The sequence below is a fragment of the Cynocephalus volans genome, chromosome 7, assembly GCF_027409185.1.
Source record: "Cynocephalus volans isolate mCynVol1 chromosome 7, mCynVol1.pri, whole genome shotgun sequence".
Taxonomy (NCBI): Eukaryota; Metazoa; Chordata; class Mammalia; order Dermoptera; family Cynocephalidae; genus Cynocephalus; species Cynocephalus volans.
The window spans coordinates 126,501,405-126,521,978 of NC_084466.1; the positions used below are offsets into that span (position 1 = coordinate 126,501,405).

General features: G+C 35.8%; 1 pseudogene; it reads right to left on the reverse strand.

The window, feature by feature from the left end:
- LOC134381775 (cytochrome P450 2C18-like) overlaps positions 1-20,574 on the reverse strand; it is an 84,730-nt pseudogene that overhangs the window by 58,627 nt on the left and 5,529 nt on the right.

Below are 20,574 nucleotides of genomic sequence, written 5' to 3' on the forward strand. Positions count from 1 at the left end.
ATATTTGGAGAGATAAGAGCTGAAAACTTTCCAAATCTGATTTTAAATAAGAAAAACATAAATATACCCTTCTAGGAAGCTTAATAACCTCCCAAAATGATAAAACCAAAAAGATCCATACCAAGGCATGTTTTCACCAAACTGTCAAAAATCAAAAAAAAAGAGCATGTTAAAAATTACCAAGAGAGGAATGACTTATCACATACAAGGGATCCTCATTATGATTAAAAGCTAATTTTTCTTCAGAAGCTATGGAGACCAGAAATCATTGGAATGCTATATTTAAAGTGCTCCCAGACTGTCCAACCCATGTAGGAAATTGTTGTGAATCTCACACATCTGGGCTACTAAATTGGATCACCCGGTTCATCCCATGGAGAATTCTGAAAAGGCCCAGTCTTAGCTACTGCCACTCTTGCTGCAGGCAAGGAACTGTCCCACATATGCAAAAAAAAAAAAAAAAAACTGCTGGGAAACATGCACATCTAGGCCACTGTGGCAGGCTCACTAACTTCATGTTCGAGTGCACTCAGAGGGAACACAGTCTCAGGTCCAGCCCCTCTTGCTGCAGTCAGGAAATTATCCTACCAATGCAGGATATTGCTGGGAAATGCTCTCCCACATAGGCCAAAGAGACAGGATTCTCAACTCGGGTTTGTAGCCAGGTTTCCACACAGCTCATGTAACTTCCTTGGAATTACCCCAGGTGCTTCTGGGACAGGATGCCACACCAAATTCAGAGCCTTTGAAAGTCTCATGGCAAACCTGGGCTTAGAGCACCCTGCAGAACTGAACCAGATGAAGTAGTCAGGGGCTCTAAAAACAGCCAGTTTGCTGAGATTTCTGAATGGGCCCAATGAAGAAGGAATGAGTGCAAAGTCAGTAAGAAAAGGCAGAAATAAATACCTATCTCTTCAATGCACAGACACAGACACATGTACACAAGCACCAACAACAATCAGACGATTATGACTTCACCAAATGCACAATACAAGTTGCTAGTGACAGACCCTAAATAGATGAAGTGGTACGATTTGTCAAACAAAGGACTCAAAATAGCTGTGTTAAGAAAAATAAGTGAATTTGAAAAAACACACGGAAACAATTCCGAAATTTATCAGACAAATGTAAAAGAGAGATTGAAATAACAAAAAAAATCAAACAAATTCAGGAGCTAAAATTTACATATAATGAAACAAAAATGCAATAGAGAACATAAACAGCAGTATTGATCAAGTAGAAGAAGGAATCAGTGAATTCAAAGACAGGCTATTTGGAAGTGTGCAGTCAGAGGAGAAAAAAAGGATTTAAAAAAAGAAGAAAGCATAAGAGACTATGGGATAGCATCAAAACAGCAAGGTATTGGTTCATTGGGGTTCAGGAGGGAGTAGAGAAAGACAAAAGGGTAGAAGTCTGTTCAAAGAAATAATAGGAGAAAACTTGAAAAACTTGGAGAAAGATATAAATATTCAGGTACAGGAATGTCAACATTCACCAATAAGATTCAACTCCCAAAAAACTACCCCAGGATGTATTATAATTAAATTCTTATAGGTCAAAAACAAAGAGGCTCTGAAAGCAGAGCAGCAAGGGAAAAGAAGCAAATAACACATAAGACAATACAAACAGCAGTCTTCTCAGCAGAAACGTCGCAGGTCAGGATGGAGTTGGATGAAAAATTCAGAGTGCCACAAGGAAAAAACCCACCATTCAAGAATGCTGTACCCAACAAAGCTAACTTTTGGAATTAAAGACCATATAAAGACTTTCCAAGACAAACAAAAACCAAGAGAATTTATCACCACCAGAATTTTCCTACAACAAGAGCTAAGGTCGCTCTTCAAACTGAAAGAAAAGAATGTTAATGTGTAACAAGAGAACCTCAAAAGTGTAAAATACACTGGTAAAAGTAAGTATACAGACAAATTCAGAACAGTCTAATACTAAGATTATGGTGTTTAAACCACTTATATTTTAGTGTAAAGATGAAAATAGATTAAACTATAAATAATAATAATGATAACTAAAATAATTTTTAAGAGATAGAAAATACAAAAGTGTGTAAATTGTGACATCAAAAATTCAAAATATTGGAGGAGAGTGGAGTTAAAGTGTACAGATATTTTTGTTTCCTTTTTATTGCTATCAAAATTAAGTTGCTAACAGTTTAAATAATTTGTTATAATTATAGAATGTTTTTGTATCATGGTAACCACAAAACAGAAACCTATAATGCATACACTAAAAATAAAAGCACAAAAAGATTCAAATACACTACTAGAGAATATCGCCTATATAGTAAGTGTAAGAATATAGTAAGAGGAAGGAAGGAAAAAGTATTTGCAATACAAATGAAACACAAGTAACAAAATGTCAGTAGTAAGTCCACAGTTTTCAAAAATTGTCTTGAAAGTAAATGGATTAAGTTCTCCAATTAAAAGACACAGAGTATCTGAATGGATAAAGTAAATAACAACCAACTTATATGCTGCCAACAACAGACTCATTCACCTGTTGAGAAAACGCATAGGCTGAAAGTCAAGGGATGTAAAAAAGATATTCCATTCAACTAGAAACCAAAAAAGAGAAGGACTACCTACAATTACGTGAGATAAAATATTTAGTCAAAAATGTAAAAAAAAGACAAAGCCAATTATACTATAATGATAGAGGGGTCAATTCAGAAGGAGGATATAACAAATAGAAATATGTATGCACCCGAAGGAAACTCCAAACTGTTTTTCACAATGACTGTGCCAGTTCCGACCAACAATATAAGAGAGTTCCTATTTCTCCACATCCTTGACATGATTGGTAAATTTTTGCCTCGTTGAAAACAGTCACTGTAATTGGAACAAGATGTTATCTCACGGTGTTTTTAATTTGCATTTCCATGATGATTAGTGATGCTGAGCATTTTTCATGTGCTTATTGGCCATTTGTATATCTACTTGTGTGAAATGTCTGTTCAGGTCCTTTGCCCGTTTTTTAATTGGGTTGTTTGCTCTTTGTTTTGTTTTTGCTGTTGAGTTGCTTGAGCTCCTTCTATGTTCTGGATATTATCCCTTTATCTGATGTGTAGTTTGCAAACACTTTTGCTCATTCTGTGGGTTGACTCATCCCTTTGTTGATAGTATCCCATGCTTTGCAGCAGCAATTTAATTTGATGTAGTCCCATTTGTCTATTTTTCCTTTTGCTTCATGTGCCTCTGTAGTCTTGCACAAAAAAAGTAGTGCCCACTCCCACTTTGAATAGTGTGTGCCCTATGTTTTCTTCTAGTAGGTTCATAGTTTCAGATATTAAATTTATGTATTTGATCCATTTTGAGAGGGGTTTTTGTGCACATGGTGAGATAAATGAGTCCAGTTTTAATTTTCTACATGTGAATGTCCAGTTTTGCAGGACCATTTATTGAAGAGGCTATTCTTTCCCCAGTGTATATGTTAGGTACCGCTGTCCAAAACCAGATGGCTGCAAATGTTTTGGTTTATTTCTGGGCTCTCTATGCTGTTCCATTGGTCAATGTGTCTGCTTTTACGCCAGTATCATGCTGTTTGAGTTCCTATAGATTTATAGTATATTTGTAAAGTCAGGAAGTGTGATACTTCCAACTTTGTTCTTTTTGTTCAAGATTTGGTTACCTCTATGGGGCCTCTTGTGGCTCCATACAATTTTTAAGATCATTTTTTCTATTTCTGTGAAAATCGTCATTGGTATTTTGATAGGGATTGTATTGATGACGTTAATTCTTCCAACCCATGAACGTGATATATATTTCCATTAATTTGTGTCTTCTTCAATTTATTTCACCAATGTTTTATAGTTTCAAATGTACAAGTCTTTCCACTCCTTAGTTAAATTTACTCACTACTGGGTATATACCCAAAGGTATTGAAACTGATATACCAAAAAGACACCTACACTCCTGTGTTCATCACAACACTATTCACAATAGCCAGGAGATAGAATCAACCTAAACATCCATCAAGAGATGACTTAGTTAAAAAAAACAAAAACTGTGGTATATACATACAATGGGATACTATTTGGCTATAAAATCATGAAATCCGATCATTGCAGCAACATTAATGTAACTGTAAACCATCAAGTTAAGTAATATAAATAAAGCCTAGAAAGACAAATACAATATGATATCACTCAGAAAGTAATTCTCAATGAACTAGACAGTAGAATAATGGTTACTGGAGGGGGCAGATGGAGAAGAAGCAGTGGACTAATAGATATAAAATTAGGCTAAATACCCTACATCAATCATTGTGCAGTATATTCTTGTATTGAAACAACACAATACCCCACATATGTACAAGTGAATGATAAAATAAAGAGAAGGAATATATATGCACCCAACATTAGAGCAGCTAAATATATATAGCAAATATTAATAAAACTAAAAACATAGAGAGACTGCAATGCAATGATAGTAGGTGACTTCAGCACCCCATTTTCAGCAATGGACAGATTACCCAGACAAGAAATCATCTAGGAAAACTAATGTTAAACTATATTCTAGATCTAATGGACCTAGCAGAAATTTATAGACCATCCATACAATAGCTTCAGAATACACATTTTTCTGGACAGCATTTGTATCATTCTTCAGGATATATCATGTGCTAGAAAAGAAGTCAATCTGTCCCTGTCAACAGAGGAAATGATCTTATATATAGTAAACCTAAGGCTTCACCAAAAAACTACTAGAACTAATAAACGAATTTAGAATGATGGCAAAATATTTTTTAAGTGTTTTGAGTGTTCTTTTTTAATTGAAACATAATTTATTATACATATCCATTGGGTGAAAAGTTGACTATAAGTATTTGTGATCAATATGTGATGATCAAATCGGGATAATTAGCAAATTCTTCTTTGTGAAACATAGTCATTCTTTGTGTCCATTAACCAAACTATATACCAACAGCAAACTATTGGAGAACAAATCAAGAAAACAATCCTATTAACAACAGCTGCACAAATAAATAAATAAAATACCTAATGTTAGGTGAAACATCTCTACAAGGAAAATGGTAAAACACTGATGAGAAACATTGAAGAGGACACAAAAAAATGGAGACACATTCCATGTTAATTGATTAGAAGAACTAATATTGTTAAAATGACCATACTACCTACAAAGATCTAAAGATTCACTGCAATTCCTATCGAAATGCCAATGACATCTTTCACAGAAATAGAAAAAAATCTAAATTTCAAATGATACCACAAAAGATCCTGAATATCCAAGGCAATGCTGAACAAAAAGAAGAAAGCTGAAGGCATCACACTACCTAACTTCAAAATAGAAAGATCTTCTAAAAGTTCATGGAAAGAAATGTATTATCTTTTAATTCCATTTTTCCACACATTTTGAAGGATCTTCATATACTACAAAGCTATAGCAATCAGAACAGCTAGGACCTGGCATGAAAAGAAACAAGACCCATGGAATAAAATAGAAAACCCCAAAATAAATCAATTTATTTACATCCAACTGGTTTATGACAAAAATAACAAAAACACACAAGGGACAGTGTCTTCAACAAATTGTTCTGGAAAAATTTGATACCCTCATGCAGAAGAAAAATGAGATCCCTATCTCTCTCTGTATACAAAAATCAACTCAAAATATATTAAAGACTTAAATGGAAGAACTGAAAGTATGAAACTACTAGAAGAAAAAATAAGTGAAAAGCTTTATGCTGGTTGTCTGGGTAAGGAGTTTTTTGGATAAGACTTCAAAAGCACAGCCAAAAAAGCCCGAAAGTAGACAAATTAGGTTATATCAAACTAAAAACTTTTGCACAGAAAAAAAAATCAGCAAAGCAAAAAAACAGCATACATATTTGGTGAAAATATTTGAAAGCTACACATCTGAAAAGGAGTTAATATCCAGAATATATGAGAAACTCAATAGCGAAAAAGAAATTCAAATTGAAAATGGGCAAAGGACCTGAATAGATATTTCTCAAAAGAAGATATGCAAATGGACAACAGGTATATGAAAAAATGTTCAATATCACTAACCATGATGAAAATAGAAATCAGAACCGTAATGAAATATCACCTCACTTGAGTTAGAATAGCTATTATCAATAAGACAAAATTAACAAGTGCTGGCAAGGATGTGCAGAAAAGGGAACTCTGTCACACTGTTGGTGGGAATATATGCCAATAAATCCATTATGAGAAACTGTATGAAAGTTCCTCAAAAATAAAAATAGAACTACCATATGATCCAACAATTCCACTGCTGAGTGTACATCTAAATGAAATGAAAACAACATGACAAAGAGATATCTGCACTCCCATGTTTATTGCAGCGCTGTTCCCAACAGTCAAGATACAGAAACAGATCGAGAGCATATCACTGGATGAATGTGTAAAGAAAATGTGGTATACATACATAATGGAATATGATTCAGACATAAAATATAATACAATTCTGTCACTTGCAACAACATAGATAAACTTACAGGACATTATGTCAAGTGAAAATATCCAAGTACAGAAGGACAAATACCAGAGAATATAAATACAAAAAAATAGTAAATAAAACCAAATACTGGTTCTTTGAAAAGATCAATAAAAGTGTCAAACCACAAGCTACACTGACTAAATAAAAAGAAAGAGAAAAGACAGAGATAACTTAAATCAGAAATAAAAGCAGTGGCATTACAACTGATTTTACAGAAAAAAAATCATTATAAGAGAATACTATAAATAATTATACATCAACAAATTAGATAATCTAGATAAATAAAAAATTCCCTATACACACATAAGTTATTAAACTGACTTAGGAGAAATAGAAAATGTGAACACACTTGCAACAAACAAAGATATTCAATTAGGAATCAAAATGTTCAAAAAAGAAAGATCCAGAACAAGATGACTTCACTGTTGAATTCTCCCAAAACGATTAAAAAGAATTAAAACCAATCTTACTAATTTACAGTTCTGCCAACAGTGTAGAAGAATTCCCTTATCTCCACTTCCTCACCAGTAGCCAGTCTAGCTGGGGTGAGATGCGATCGCAATGTGGTTTTGATTTGTATTTTTCCCTGATGCCTAGTGATGTTGAGCATTTTATTCCCCTGTCCCTCAACACAAATCTTTTCAATCTGCAGGACCTGCTCGAATCCCACCTAGGTTAAAACATTTTTTCCATTCTCCCTTACAGTGTATATGGTCCATCTTTTATTATGGCAGGACATTTTGTATTTTCTAACTTGCTTTTAATCATTTCCATGTAACCTACAGTGTGCATTCTGTTTCTCCTACAGTTGATAATTTTTTTCTAAATAACAGGATCAAAGTATTGCAATTATTTAACAATTTAATTTTATTTTTTCCATGATGCTTAGTGCAGGTTCACGCACACAATAGGTACCTAAAGTGCCTGTCAAATATTATTGACTTGACCATTTAAACATCCCAAGTAAATACAGAACTATTCAATGAACCACAAAATGCACAAAAAACTGCATGACTGAGCTGTTGTTGACATTTCACCTGCTCCATTTTGGTCAGGAAACGATCAATGAAGTCCCGAGGATTGAGAACATCGAGTGATTCTTGGTGTTCTTTTACATTCTCCAAAATATAATTTTTCAAATACATCATATTTTTAAAGAATTTGTTTGTAATCCCCGGGAAATAATTGATGAGAAAAGGGAAATTATTGTAGATCTAAAGGAGAAAATGATAATTTAGTAAATAGAAAACATTTAATAAATACCTACTGACACACAGACACATACACATATCAAAGTATCAAACCTTGATTAGAAAATATATCTACAAATATGAAGAGAATAAGGCATCCATCTTGAAGGGGAAATTTTCATTGTACATATATAGTCATTCTCTACGCTAATAAAAAACTTGAGTGAGAAAATTATGACGAGAGGATCAAAGACCATAATCATTTCCTAGAGTCAGACATCATTTTTACAGTATAAAAGCATCTTTATAAGAATTCTCTCATTTTATACATTAATTCTTCCCTACAACCTTGAAATATAAGATGGCATGAGTTACTATGATTCACTTTTTTTGTAGATGACAACAGAGGTTAGGGGAGTTTGGGCAAACTAAATTAGAGCAAAAACTCATCCTCACATTTTTAATTTCTATCAGGCAGCCTCAGAAATGGAATTAGTATTATAGAATTGGAAGGTATAGAAAATAACTTGAAAACCAGCTGTGTACCAGAGCAGTTAAGTGACTTCTCGAAGATCACATAATCATTTATTGAGGCAGAGCAAAGGACATGCCAATCCAGCACAAGGCAAAATTCAGATGTTTCTTTATGGTTCTTGCACATAAAACCAATCTTTTTGTCATTTCTAACCCAGGAACCTTGTCATCTAGGATCCCAGCTGAAGCATAAAATGCCCCTACCCTACTCAGTGTTTCCTGGAAGCTTCTTTGGTCTCCAATATTCTCCCCCCTTGAAGGAGATATTCTCTTCCTAAATCAGGATATTTCTGCCAAGTAATATGACAAAGAGGTCACTAAATGTTCATTGTAGCACAAGTTTGTGAGTAATGGAGGCCTCCAAAAAGGGACTGGATGTCCATTGAATGACATGGGCTTTCATGGAAAGTTAACCAAGTACTCTGTAGAAACAGCCTTGGTGTTTAGTAGAAAAACCACACTTGTCTGAGCGCTAACAGGCATGAAAGCCAGCCCCATATTTGGGCATTATTTTCCTGTGTGTAAAATAAAGGACTGAGCCATTTTTGCCAGGTAGGTATTCCATGATGCTCTGGGCAAGACTGTGGTATCTATAGCAAGGGTTTCACAGTGGTTTTCATAAGTGTATGTAGAATTTTGGACTCATCAGGAAAAAGAGCATAAGTGCCAAAGGAAAGGATCTTGATCTTACCTGCATCCATGGAGAGCTCAGATACCCGTGATTTTCACTGATTTTTTCCATCAAGTTTAGAAAATTCTGATCTTTATAATCAAAACGATTCTAGAACACAATGGAGAAGATAACATTGCAAGTAGCACAGCCCAGAAAAAAACGTGGGATCACAGGGTGAGGCTAAAAATTGGAAACAATTTTAAAATATCATTGAAATACACATATAAAATACTTTATTTTGTTAGCAGGAGCTATGAGTCAATGTGTCCCCCAAAGATTAATGTATTGGAAAATTGATCTCTATTATAACAGAGTTAAGAGGGTGGGAAATCCTATTTTGGTAATTTAGAGGTGGGACCTTTAAGAGGGGATGAGATTGTTAGGGCTATAATCTCAAGTATGAATTAATCCATTGATGGTTTAATGGGTGGTCAGGGTGTGGTTATGATGGCTTTATAAGGAGAGCAAGTGAGTAGGTCAGCTCTCTCTTGGTTCAGGGTATTCACCAGTTGTGCTCCCTGGACCTCCCAACATCTGTAAATGTAAGAAACAAATTTTATTTCTTTATAAATTATCCAGTTTCAAGTATTCTGTTATCAGCAACAGAAATGTATTAATACAAGAAGTAAAGGTAATTTAGAAATTTTAAGACATGTCTTACTTACAAATTCCCTTGACAGAAAAAAAATTCAGTACATATAAAATCAACACACTACTCTTACCTTAAACATGAGTTGGCCATTACAACCTAGCTAGTTAAATCATGATATTTTAAATAATCAATTCAGATCCACTTCCTTTTTTTACACTTGTGCAACACAGGGTATCTCTCATTTTGGAAAAAATAGAAGATATCTTTTAAAAACCTAATAATTCAAATTTTTGTAGCAGAATCACATCTGTGTGCAAAGCCTGTAGACTGTAAAGCACTGAAAGAGAAAGAGAGAATAGAAGGGTACCTGGAAGCTTTTTATATACAATGAATGGAAAGAATTGTGTGTTAAACCAGTAGAGATGAACTAAAGAAAGAAAGACTATAATTGAATTCATATATTTGAAGGTACAAATGTGAAAAGCAGAATGCATAAATGTTATATGAGAAGAAAAACTGATATAAATGAGCAATAATTATAACATGGATTTGTTTGTCTAAAAAATTAAAATGACATATTTTTATTTCAAATATGAATCCCAGATAAGGCAAACAAAAAAAGTAAAATAGAGTCCTTTTATTTTTCATTTCATTGGTTTTTTGTTTGTTTGTTTGTTTGTTTGTTTGTTTGTTTGTTTGTTTGAAATAAACTGCCTTCTTTAGTAGGTAAACAACCATCACCACCAATCATTCTCCAAATTTAGTTTATTAAGGAAAAGCCTCCCTTTTTGAATTCTGGGATATTGTTCTGTACAGCCATCAACAGAATAGAATAGTATGTATTAATAAATCATAAAATTTGACTATCAGGCCAAATCCGTCCTGTGACAGGAAAAGAAATTAAATTACAGAAAAAGTTTTCTTTTTTGGTGAGAGATTTACAAACTAAAATTGCTGTAATCAATGATCAATAAACTTTATATGTACTGCCCTCCCAAATTTACATCTATGGACCCTAAATAAGGGTGACTTGTATCCAAAGTGTTCTGAATAAATGGCAAGGCTTTGAACAATAGGAAAACTGTTGAGTTAGCTGCTTTAATGCCAGGCTTATTTAAACACTACAGGGCTCTAAGTTCTAGGCTTTGAGAAAAAGTTTATTTCAGCTTGCGGGGTGGAGAGTAATTTGGGATGTTTTGGGGACCGTGTGTGCGGTGTACATGTGTGTGAGTCATTCACAGGTAAAATCTGATTTTTCAGTCTTTCCTTTCACTTCATTTGGAAGAAAGATTCTACAAATATGGGAATTTGAAATCCAAGCTGATAATCAGATTCATTATGACAAGCATCTCATTGTTTAGTAGAATCGAGAGTGGGAGGAAAAGAATTACCATAATTTATTTATTACCGCAAATCTACTAACACATACTTTCAATAGACAGACAAAGATGGGCTCTCTGTAGCTACAAAAAGACACTCTGAAAAACTAGTAAACAGAACCAAACAGCCATAGTGGGATGAGGCATTAAACACCTATTTCCACACTTACAATATATATGTGTGTGTTACTAACTGTCATGAGGCTTCTCTCTCCTGTAATCAAGCAGTAATCAGCTACTGGAAGATAACATCAAATCAACTGCAGCTGGGAAATTTCTATTCTGGCTTTTAACAGTCCACCTGGCTTCAGACAATGAACCTCCCCTCATTCTTGGCGGCCCCACTACAGTTCCATTTGGACAGAGAATTGACCTTACAGATATTCCTTTCCTTATAAGAGCTGAACGTCCAAACTAACTCTGGCCAGATCAAAGAGACTGGGCACTAAGTGTCTTCTGTACCCTATAGTAACTTCTTGATGTCAGAAATGAATTCCACTTCATTTTAATACTAAATCTCCTCCCCAAAGTAAGCATGGGACATATGTTACATGTATGTTTACTCACTGTGCAAGTGTGTAACTTCCCTCATAAATATTCATAGAATTCCTCCACCCCACTGAATATGTATGTAAAGCTGACCCTGCAAGGCATTAAAAAACAGTTCTTCCCTCCCTTCTTAGAGATCATATTTTCGGTTTTCCCTGGAATGCGTCTTCCCCAATCTGCTGATTGTTTTTCTTCTGTAATGATTGTTTCTCTTCCATAAAATAAGGTCTCCCTTTTTCTCTCTTTAGCTGATTTTGTTAATGAATCCAACAATCAAGAGGAAAATGATATGTGAAATGAATACAGAAACAAGTTACACTTAGGGAAGAAAGAAATAATAATGATAGTTTAATTCTAGTTAAACAAATCATTTTATGAATTGATATTTGTGTATTTTACAGAATTATAGAATCATGCTATAGCATAGACGTACTCAAAATATATGTCAGTAAAATTTTTTAAAATATTTTATTTTATTTTATTTTGTCAATATACAACGTGGTTGATTATTGTGGCCAATTACCGAAACCTCCCACCCACTTCCCTCTACCCCCTCCCTCCCAACAATGTCTTTTCTGTATGCTTGTTGTATCAATTTCAAGGAATTGTAATTGTTACGTCTTCTTCCATGCCCCCACCGGTTTTATTGTTTATTATTTATTTATTTATTTATTTTTAGCTCCCACAAATAAGTGAGAACATGTGATATTTATCTTTCCGTGCCTGACTTGTTTCACTTAATATAATTCTCTCTAGGTCTATCTATGTCATTGCAGACACCTTTAAAATAGTGGTACATTTACAAAATAACAAATGATAGGAATTGTATTGAGATATACCTAAGCAATTAAATCTCCACATAGCTTAATTATTGGCTGGAACTGTGGGCCTGGCAAAACCATCAGACATGTCAGTGAGGTTGGTAGTACAAACACAGTCCAATTAGGTGAAAGCATATGCCACTTGGTGCGTGCTCCAAAAGAAGGTCATTATATAATGATAAAAGGATCTATCCAGCAAGAAGATATAACAATTATAAATGGGTATGAACCCAACACCAGAGCACCTAGATATATAAGGCAAACACTGTTACACTTAAACAGAGAGATGTACCCCAATAAAATAACAGATGGGGATGTTAACACTACTCTCTCAACATTGGACAGATGATCCAAGCAACAAGTCAACAGAGAAACACAGGATTTAAACCACACTTTAGACCAATTTGACACAGCAGACATCTATAGAACACTGCATGCAACAATTCCAGAATATACATTCTTCTCGTCAGCATATAGAACGTTCTCCCAGATAGACCATATGTTAGGCCACAAATCAAGCCTCAAGAAATTTTGGAAAGTTGAAATCATTTCAAGTATCCTTTCAGATCAGAACAGATAAAAACCAGAAATCAGTAACAAGCAAAACTTCAGAAACTATACAAATGTACGGAAAAGGAACAACATGCTCCCGAATGACTGATGGGTCTAAGAAGAAATTAAACAATAAATCAAAAAAATTTTTGAAACTAATGAAAATAAAGATACATCATACAAAAACCCATGGGATACTGCAAAAAGAGTACTAAGAGGGAAGATAATTGCAATAAATTCTTACATGAAAAGAATAGAAAGACTCCTAATAAACGACCTTACATTACCTCAAAGAAATAGAAAAATAAAAACAATCTAACACCAAAATTAATAGATTGAAAGAAATATTTATGATCAGAGCAGAACTAAATGAAGTAGGAGCCAAAAAACATGATACAAAGATCAATGAAACAAAAGATCAAGTGGGTTTGTTGAAAAGATAAACAAAATGGACAAACCTTTAGATACTCTAACTAAAAAAAGAAGAAAGATTAAAATAATAAAAATCAGAAATGAAAAAGGAAGCATTACAACCGATAAAAGAAATACAAGGAATAAGTAGAAACTATTAGGAACAACTTTATGCCAACAAATTTGAAAGTCTGGAGGAAATGGATAAAGTTCTGGACACATACAAACTACCAAGACTGAACCAAGAAGACAGAAAATCTCAATAGGTCAGTAATGAGCAACAAGATAGAATCACTAATCAGCAGTCTCCCAACAAATAAAAGCTCATGACCAGATGGCTTCACTGCTGAATCCTACCACACATTTAAAGAAGAATTAAATACAGTCCCTTTAAAACTGTTCTAAAAAATTGAAACAAAGCCCATTCTCCCAAACCAGTTCTATAAGGCCAGCCTCACTTTGAAACCAAAAACAGACAAAAATATAACAAAAATAAAAAAGAAAAGAAAGAAGAAGAAAACTACAGGCCAATATCCTTGATAAACACAGACACAAAAATTCTCAACAAAATATTACCAAACAGAATAAAGCAGCACAGCAATAGGATCATCTATCATGATCAATCCCTGGGATTCATTCCAGGGATGCAAGGATGTTTCAAAATATGAAAATCAAAAATGTGATACATCACATCAACAAAATTAAGAACAAAAACCATATGATCATCTCAATAGGGGCAAAAAAATGTATTTAACAATATTGAACATCTCCTATTGATAAAGACTCTCAACAGATTACCTATAGGACAGTATCTCAGTACAGTGAAAGCCTTAAATGACAAACCCACCAACAATATCACTCTGAATGGGGAAATGCTGGGAGCTTTTCCTTTAAGAAGAGGAACAAGGTAAGGATGCATACTCTCACCACTCCTGTTTAACAAAGTATTGAAATTACTTGCCAGAGCAACCAGACAAGAGAAATAAAAGGCATTCAAATTGGAAAAGACAAAGTCAAACTGTCCCAGTTTGCAGATAACATAATCTTATATACAGAAAAACCAGAAGACTCTACCAGAAAACTCCTAGAGATGATAAATGAATTCAGTAAAATGGCAGGGTACAAAACCAATATACAGTATGGAGGTTTCTGAAAACAGCTACAGATATAACTACTGTAAGGGACTTCTGATCAACATAGCAGAATAGAGGATCCCCAGCATAACTCTCTCACCCAAAGCAACCAGTTTATAACTATTAAAAAGCAATGACAGCCAAGCTGGGGCTGCTAGAGCTCAGGGAAGAGGAAGAGAGACATACCAAGTTCATGAAGGCAAGAGAAGCCATGATGAGAGAAAGAAAGGATCACTCCCACCATTTTGAATCCTGGCCTCTTCAAGGCTGGAGCTGGTGAACACATGGAGAAAGAGCTGGAAAAAGTCACTGCTGTGCCATTTGTATGAATTTTTTTTTTTTTGGCTTCAGAGGAAAGGAGGTCCCTGGTGGCCCCTCGGCCAGCAAGACCACTAACAGGTTTCCCATGGACCCACAGAGGAGTGAGGCACCATTCTGAGAACAGTGAGTCATTACAAGGGACTTGTGCATGGACCATCCTATAGGAAGTATTCGGAGTGTGGGTGGTGGGGGTGATGGGCCCACTGTGGGAACATTTGGGTCCAACATGGATAGCTGATCTGTCACCCTATCAATGCAGGACCACTCAGTGGAGACTGGTCAGGAATACAGAACTGCAGGTGTACAATACAAACTGAAGTGCAGTTCACTGAACTGTCTCAGGTTCACACCAGAGTTTTCACACAACCGAGGTGCACCAGAGCTCACAAGACCTGGAAGAACATATAAGGTCAACAATTAAAACCTGAGGGCCGAGCCCGTGGCGCACTCGGGAGAGTGTGGCGCTCGGGGCGCAGCAACGCTCCCGCTGCGGGTTCGGATCCTATATAGGAATGGCCGGTGCACTCACTGGCTGAGTGCCGGTCACGAAAAAGACAAAAAAAAAAAAAAAAAAAAAAAACATTTAAAACCTGAGGTGCACAAAAAGCCTTCCCCCAGGAATCAGCAGCAATGCAGCAATTTAGCTCAACTACAGGGCTCAAGGGCTGGTTCCCATAGGAAGATTCCCCATTTTAGAAGTAAGCAAAGGACAACACATTAGTTCCAGTGCAGACTTTAAGTGGTAGGAACAGCAAATAATCCTACAAAGAACGGAAAGAAAAAAACCAAATACCCACAGACCAGAAACAAAGTTTGATATTAACTAGTAAAGGTCTTATATCACCAAAAAACACTAGAAGTACTGAAAGCCCCTTGGGATCCCAAGCCAGGGAGCAGAGGAGGACTGGGGCCTCAGCCACACACTCCCTACACCCACAACCAGCCCAGCCACTACCACCAAGACACCAATGGAAATGCCCCAGTCTCCCGAGCCATGGTGGTGGGGGGTAGAGAGCCTCAGCCACACCCTGCTGACATCTTTATCTAGCCCAGCAACAACCAAGCATCTGCTGGGAGCCCACTGGTATCTCCTGCATTAATGTGGGAAGTACCATGGGCCTCATCCATGCCCCCCTCCATCCTCTTTCTCCCACCCTATTTCATTCTTCCATCCCACTTCCCCCTTCCACCAACTTCTCTGCAACAACATCTTAGAATGTAGAAAATAATAATATAAATAAATAAATAACCATATTAAAGAAAAAAAAGAACTACCGCATTATTCAGCCATCCCACTTCTGGGTATATGCCCAACAGAATGGAAATCATCATATCAAAGGGAAACCTGCACTCCCACATTCATTATAGCTCTATATACTATAAATAAAACATGGAACCAAGCCAAATGTCCATCAGCAAATAACTGGATAAGTAAAATGTGGTATAGATACACAATCAAATAATACTCAGCCATAAAAAGAAAAATGAAATTCTTCCATTTGCAACAACATGGATGAGTTTGGAAAAAATTATTTTATGTGAAATTAGCCAGATGCAGAAAGAGAAGTTCTACATGTCCTCACTCATAAGTGGGAACTAGGAAGGGAGGAAAGAAAGATGAAAGAAAGGAGGAAGAGAGGGAGGGAAGAAAGAAAGAAAGTCCACAATAACACATTGATCTTTCAGAAGAAGAGAACAAATCTGTGGTTACCAGTGCTCTGGGGGTGGGTGTTGAAGGGAGATTGGGTAGGGAGTATAAAGAATAACGAATATGTTAACAATATTGATTTGATCAATACATGTTGTACACAGGTAATGGTAGTCAACACTGTAACCCAAATATATGCATAATTAATTATGCTTCAATAAAAATATAAAAAAATAAAATCAACACACAAAATTCAGCTGCTTTTTTATACACCAACAACAAACTAGCAGAAAAAGAAATCAAGAAAGCAAGACCAATTACAATTGCTACCAAAAATAATAATAATAATAATAATAAAACAAAATGCTTACAAGTAAATTTTTAAAAGGAGGTGAACGATCTCTACAAGGAGAACTACAAAGTACTGCTGAAAGAAGTGAAAAAGGACACAAAAAGATGGAAAGACAATGAATTGGAAAAATGAATGCTATGAAAATGTCCGTACTACCCAAAGTGATCTACAGATTCAATGCAATCTCCATCAAAATACCAATCACTTTCTTCAAGATATAGAAAAGACAATCCTGAAATTCATATCATACAACAAAAGAACCTGAATAGCAAAAGCAATCCTGAGCAAAAAAAAGTAAAGCTAGAGGCATTACACGACCTGACCTCAAATTATACTACAAAGCTATTGTAACCAAAACAGCATTGTAGTGGCATTAAAATAGACACATAGACCAGTGGAACAGAATAGAGAATCTGGAAATCAATCCACATACATTCAGTAAACTGATCTTTCACAAAGGCACCAAGAACATACATGGGGGAAAGGACGACCTTTTCAATAAATGGTGCTGGAAAAACTGGATATCTGTATACAGAATGATGAAATTAGACCCATACCACATGCTATATACATTAATCAACTCAAAATGAATTAAAGACATAGATATAACACCTGAAACTGTAAAACTCCTAGAAGGAAACTTAGGAAAAACTCATCTGGTCATAGAACTGGGCAAAGACTTTATGAATAAGACTCAAAAGCACAAGCAAAAAATAAATAAATAAATAAGTAAACGATATTATATCAACCTATAAAGCTTCTGCACAGCAACGGAAATAATCAGCACAGTGAAAAGACAACCTACAGACTGGAAGAAAATATTTGCAAGCTATGCATCTGACAAGGGTTTACTACCCAGAATATACAAGGAATTCAAGCAACTTAACAGTAAAAAAAAAAAAAAAAAATCCAACTTCAAAAGCAGGCAAAAGAGCTAAATAAATATTTCTCCAAGGAACACATGCAAATGGCCAATGGGTACATGAGAAATGCTCATCACTAAGCATCAGGGAAATCCAAATCAAAAGCACACCGAGATTTCATCTCACCCAAGTTAGACTGGCTATTATCAAAAAGACAGAGAAGGACAAATGCTGGTGCGGATCCAGAGAAAAGGGAAACTTCTACACTGCCGATGGGACTGTAAGTTAGTTCAGACTTTATGGAAAACAGTATGGAGGTTTCTCAAAGAGCTACACATGGAACTACCATACAATCCAGCAATCCCACTACTGGGTATATGACCAAAGGAACAGAAATCATCATGCAGAAGGGAAACCTGCACTCCTGAGTTTACTTCAACTCTATTTACAATAGCCACAGCATGGAACCAACCCAAATGTCCATCAATGGATGATTGGATAAGGAAAATGTGGTATATATACACAACAGAATACTACTGTGCTGTAAAAAGAATGAAATTCTGCCATTTGCAGACATGGCTGAACTTGGAGAAAGTAATGCTAAAAGAAATAAGTCAGGCATAGAAAGAGAATTACTGCATTCCCTTACTCATAGTGGGATCTGAAAAATAGTAAACTTTAGCACAGTTGGTTAGAGTGTAGCCTCATAACCCCAAGATCATGAGTTCAAATCCTTGTACTGGCAAGACACACAAAAATAATAAAGAATAATACAAATAATTTAAAAATAATAAAGAAAAAAGAAACAACACACTAATAGAACTTTCAGAAGGAGAGATCAGAGTAGGAGAAGGAGTAGGTGGAGGGAGGTTTAGGGAGAAATTGGTTAATGGACATAAAAAATGAGTACATTTTGTCATGAAGAATTTGCCAACTATCCTGAATTCATCATCACATATTGTACACAAATCCTGATGGTCACCTCTCTAATCCCCAAATATGTATAATCAATTATGTTTCTTTTAAAGAAAGAAGAAATAAAAAGAAAAAAAACAAGGGTCTGAGGGTCCAAGAAAATCATTCTCACCATGATTATCTGCCTAATGTTCTCTGATAAAATGTTCTGGAATAGATAACCCATATTTCTGCTATGGGGAAATCATTGCTCTTTAAGGCCCTCAGAAAATGAACTCAAAATCCATATTCATGATTTCTGATTTGAAAACAAAGAAATAAAGTTCGGGAGAAGATATGATTAAATGGCCTTTCACCCACACTCTATGCACAATCTTACCTGTACACACACAGCACAGATATGCAAAAGCTCTCTTGGCTCTCTGCTTCACACCATTCCTCTGCCACAGAAGGGCTGACAGCCACTGCCTATAATGAAAGATCTGGCTGTCCCTAAAATGGTTGTCCCTGAAATGTCATTATATTACAGAGCAGTCTGTGAAGGTGAGTGCTACAGAGTAAAGAGGCACCAACCATTGGTTTTTCTCAGTTCCTCCAAAAGGCAGGGAGCTTCCTCTTGAATACATTCCTCAATGGTCCTCTTTCCCATTCCCAAATTCCGTAGGGTCATGAGTGAGAAACGGTGGGTCTCTTTCCATCTCTTTCCATTGCTGAAAATGATTCCTAACAGACATGAAGCAGAAACTAGGAGGGAGATCCCAGGCAAGGAAGAGTGAACTGACACTTGGAAGCTACGTGGTTGGACCAAGCTCTGCCTGAGGATTTCTTCAAGTCTCTGCTTTCAGCTCTCCCACCCCCATTACCAACGCTGACACAGGCACATTCACACCTACCATGTCCTTTATTAAATTTGTCCATCACTGGGAAACTGCGTCTTCCAGAAAACTCCTCTCCCATATTAATCAGGGCTTCCTTCGCTGCTTCATATCCATGCAACACAACCGTGGGCTTCATGCCAAAATAAAGAGTGAACACAGGGCCATGGACTTTTGAGAACTGGGAAAGGAGATGAAAATCATAGCGAAAAAAGTGATGATATGGTTCATATATTGCGACTGATTCAGATATATTGTCATTATATTCTCTATACTTTTATTCTACTACACACAGCTTCAAATATTTCTGAAGTTTATTTATAAATATGATTGTGATTTTTATAGTTTCCACCTATGGATGACCAATGATGTGTCATACAATGCCCAGGTAATTGGTACACAGATTACAATTAACCCTCATACCAACACATTTAGCAGGTATCTGAATCCTGTTATAAAACAAAGAGCTGAGGTTAGAGAATTTCAAATTCATTTTCAGTGCCCCAGAGTTAATGCATAGAAGATCCAAATTTGATCCTCTCCTAATTCAACCGCTGATTCTGAGCATTTTATCAGCCCTACATGCTTACCTTGAGACCGCCCCCAAGCTGATGGCTTCAGGATCTCCTGTAAAGCTTTTAACATAAGGATCCTCACTCAGTAGCCCTGTGATAAACACCAGAAATCTACAGTTATAAAGTCACCCCAGGTGATTCTAATGACCATGCCACTTTGGGACATGCTGGTATTACCAGCACAGACATAGTGAGCACCATATGGGAAGCATCAAGACATCCAGCATCTCCAGGAAGAACAATTTCTAACATCCTCCAGCAATTTTGGACACACACAGCAGGTTTGTGCAGAAAACGAAAAACTTCTGATACCAACAAGTCATTCACTTATGCTGGCCTTGAGCCTATAACTATTTCCTTAACATCAGAGAAAATAGATTGATTCTTCAGAGAAGTAAAATTTCCATGGTTATTCTGAATGAAACACAGGAAATTATAACAGATGACATTTTAATGAAATCTCAAATCACAAACACACCCTTCCCTTATCATTTACCTTCGGCAGGAAAACACAGAAAATGGCTATAAAACAAAGGGAAGCAGCACTCCCAGTGTTTGCCACTTTATTACTTTAATTCTACCGTACAAGAGCCCAAATGTTTCTCTACTCAGAAAATCCATTACTTGCTTCTGCTATTTCTGAAAAAGAGAGACTGAAATAGGCAACAGAAACATCAATGCTCATAGGGAGTATTTT